We start from the raw sequence: 4,124 nt of genomic DNA, 5'->3' as shown, positions 1-4,124 counted from the left end.
TTTCTTGTAAATGCAAGCTTCTTCACAATTTTGTTCGAAACCAAATTGTTTTATGGTCTCGTCAAAACGCCTTTTCCAGCTTCTAGATGCTTGCTTGAATCCATAAATTGATCTCTGAAGTTTGTAAACCTTGTTTGCATCCTTTGATATGAAACCTTCAAGTTGCATCATATATACATCCTCAAGCAGGTTTCCGTTTAGGAAAGCTGTTTTCACATCCATTTGCCAAATCTCGTAATCGTAGTGAGCGGCAATAACAAGCATTATTCTGATTGATTTGGACATAGCCACAGGAGAGAAAGTTTCATCATAATAAATTCCTTGCTTCTGACGATATCCTTTTGCTACTAACCTAGCTTTGTAGGTGCTAACCTTTCCATCCATGTCTGTCTTCTTTTTGAAGATCCATCTGCACCCAATGGGTTTTATCCCTTCGGGTGGATCAACCAAAGTCCACACTTGGTTGGTGTACATGGAATCCATTTCAGAATCCATGGCCTCGAGCCACGCTTTAGAATCTGGACTAGTAAGAGCCTCTTCGTAGTTTTCGGGTTCGTCATCTAACACGGGAACCTCATCATCTCCCACTAGAAAACCATATCTAATAGGGAGTTAACGGACTCTTTGTGATCTACGAAGGGGTGGCTGTTAAGCCCAAAATATACCTAAAATATCATTAACATTTACATCATTTTTATTACAAATTCGTGTTATTTATATCTGTTTAGATTACTTTTACTCTCGAATATCTTTCTTTCTTGCAAGGTACCTAAATATTTGGTAAAATCCAAATAGGAACGAAAAAGGATCTAAAACAGAAGAAAAACCCTACAAAAGGAGTCAAAGACGACGTAAATCGAAAGCACCAAGTCGAGGACACGAACGAAAGCAAAGAAACGGAAAACTCACCAAGCCGCGACCGCGAATCCACCACCCGCGACCGCGACACGCGTGGTTTAGCCATTTCTCCCTTTCGTCCAACGTTCAACTTAATGCTACGTCATTCACGGCCGAGGATTCCTATCCTCGATAAGTGAAGAAAATTTACCAAATGCATTTTACACATGTTGAAATCCAAGAAACGCGTTCGTTCAAGTGGATAAAGACGTCCTTTCACAACGGACACGACTCTTAACCAACAGATACATCACTTCAAACACAACCCTTCAACATCTATAAATAAAGAGTTGATGTTGAGAAAAAATGCAATGAAATGTTATAATATAGATATAGAATCAGAGCGTAGAACTTATGTCTAAGTTCTAAGTAAAACATTTCGAGAGTTAGAAATTAGATTCTGTACAAAACAAGATGAGGTACACATATTGTTTATAGTTTAATTACAACTCAGTAGCGTTTAGACATTGTTCCAGTTTTAGTTTGCATCATGGTAGTGGCCGACCGAATCCCTATTACGAAGTTACAGCGAGAAGATTGAGTAGAGTGTTCGCCCCTGAGCCTGACAACCTCTTAGGAAACCCAAGGAAAGGAACCGATCAAGCCGTTCACTTGCACGCCCTCGAAGAACTCGATGCTCCTTGTTCTCTGTAAACTTGTATCAATTTATATTTCATCTAATAAAGTCCGTTCTATTCGACAAATCGTTATGCATCACTTATGGTAACCAATCCAATATAAGTGAGGCTGGTGTTTTCATTAATACGCAGTTGAATTCAAAATCATTACAAGGAAACTTTGTTGAACACTTAGGCAAATTATCATCTCGAAAGAGTTTTAATTTGAGTAAGGGCAACTATCCCGAAAGGGTTTTGTCGCGTTCAAAGCCAATTAATTAGAGGTTTCGTCATTTATTTCATCATCATAATTGATACAAAGTTTAAGTTGTTTTCTTTGCTTAATGCAAATGAATAAATTCATTCGTTTTTCTAAAAAGTTCTAAATGTTCCTGTTTTGTAAAATTCACCCTTAAAATCAGAAGATCTTTCTAACAATCGATATATTCTAAATATAAAATCTTATTCCAGCATTTTCAAGTATTCAAAGTCCACAAACTCAATTAAACAATTTCCTAAATTCAATTAGACAAATTTCACTTTTCATTTACATTCAATAGTAAATCTAACAAGTTCGAAATTAACAGATTCAAAAATAAGTTTTTCGTTAAAAAACGTATCCCTGTGGGATCGATATTTTTATTACTACAAGCGAAAACCGTGCACTTGCAGAAATCGCTCAACAGTGGCACTTGAGTCTCATCTAATGGGACTGCATCGGGTTCCTCAATCGCTTCTGTTGTTTCAGTTGATGTTTCTTGTTCATGAACTTCATCAAGTTCAATCATGCTTCCCTTTTCTGTGTCTTCGAGAAACTCTTTCTCTAATAAGGTTGCGTACTTGGATACTATCACTTTCTGATCATCTGGATGATAGAAGTAATATCCCATAGTTGTTGAAACACCTTTCCACATAATTTTGATTTGACAAAACTGTTTAAGTGTAATTAAAAACATATTCTAAACACACTAAGTTTAAATGCTTTGATTTATTCTACTAATGTGTTTGTTCAATGTTGAGTTAAATTGTTTATAAGACATAAGAATTAAACGGCCCAAGCCCAATACGAAAGTCAAAGCCCAAGTCAAACAACTCAAGACAACTCGGCCCGCGTTTATCAAAACGATGTCGCTGTGTACAAAACGCAACTCAGCAAGAGAAGGATCTAGAAGACCTTCAGGGAACAACTTAGAAATTTGTGATACTTTTAAAATTACTGATGTAACAGCCGAAGCAATCAAACTTTGCCTCTTTCCTTTCACTTTAAAGGATAAGGCAAAAATTTGGTTAACTTCTATGCCTGCTGCAACATTTGAAACTTGGGACCAATTAGCCCAAGTGTTTTTATCAAAATATTTTCCTTTAGCAAAAACCGCAAGAGTCATCAAAGAGTTGACATCTTTTACCCAAAATAATAATGAAACTCTTTATGAAGCTTGGGAACGTTTTAAAGAACTTCAACTTTTATGCCCACACCACCAACTGCCAGATGCACTTTTAATGCAGACATTCTATAATGGATTAAATCCTACGACTAGAGGTTCATTAGATGCTATGTCTGGAGGGTTATTTATGAAGAAGACGTCCGCCCAAGCAAGAGAACTTTTAGAGGAAATGGCAATCAACAGCAGTATGTGGCCCGCAGAGCGTGGACATATACCAACGGCGAAACCATCATCCTCAGGTACATCATCGGTTAACGGTATAATGAATCTTGATCCAGTAGCAATGTTACAAGCCCAATTTTCTGCCTTATCGCACAAAATTGATAAATTTATGGCACCATGCGATCCTAATGATCCAATCCAGAGAGACATTGATTACGAAGGTATGAATGAGTTAGAACAGGTAAACTTTGTCCAAGGACAAAACCAAACTACTAATCCTTATTCTAATACTTATAATCCTGGATGGAGAAATCATCCTAACTTTAATTGGAAAGATGGTAATAATAATAATAATAATGCAAATGCTAATCAATATCGTATAAATAATTATCAAAATCAAACAAGAGATACGATTAGCACTGTATCTTCAAAAATTGACAAATTTATAGATGCTATGAATGGAAAGGTAAGTAATCAAGATGATGGTTTTAAACGGATCGAAAGTAAATTCGATCAGCTTATCAAAAACCAATCATCTAGCATCCATAATTTGGAAGTTCAAATTGGACAGCTTGCTAAATCAATTCCATCCCGCAAAGAGGGAAGTCTTCCCAGCCAAACGGAAGAAAATCCGAAAGAGCATGTTAAGGCTATCACTCTTCGTTCAGGGAAAAACTACTTAGGTCCGGAAATGCCCGGAAATTCAACTTTACCTAGAAATGATTTACCAAAATCCAAAGAAGATACTTTAAAACAAAAAGATACAAAAATTGACTCCAATCCGAAACCTTTTGTACCATAACCACCTTTTCCACACAGGGTCCGAAATAAGGACCATGATAGACAACTTTTTATCATTTTTAGACAAACTTAAAAATTTGCATATAAATTTAACATTCATGGATGCAATTACGCAAATTCCTAACTATGGAAAATTCTTGAAAGATTTAATTTCAAAAAAGATTAGTTGGGAAGGAATTTCATCCATTTCTCTTTCTGAAGA

At 36.2% G+C, this 4,124-nt stretch overlaps 1 non-coding gene across 1 annotated transcript; it reads right to left on the bottom strand.

Annotated features, from left to right (window-relative positions):
* Nucleotides 1–2,891: 2,891 nt before the first annotated feature.
* On the bottom strand, nt 2,892–2,998 carry LOC136228184 (small nucleolar RNA R71). The gene has a single exon (XR_010688518.1). It is a non-coding gene; the product is annotated as a small nucleolar RNA R71 (small nucleolar RNA).
* Nucleotides 2,999–4,124: the final 1,126 nt, after the last annotated feature.

This window comes from Euphorbia lathyris, chromosome 4, assembly GCF_963576675.1.
Source record: "Euphorbia lathyris chromosome 4, ddEupLath1.1, whole genome shotgun sequence".
Taxonomy (NCBI): Eukaryota; Viridiplantae; Streptophyta; class Magnoliopsida; order Malpighiales; family Euphorbiaceae; genus Euphorbia; species Euphorbia lathyris.
This window is presented reverse-complemented; position numbering and strand designations above follow the sequence as displayed.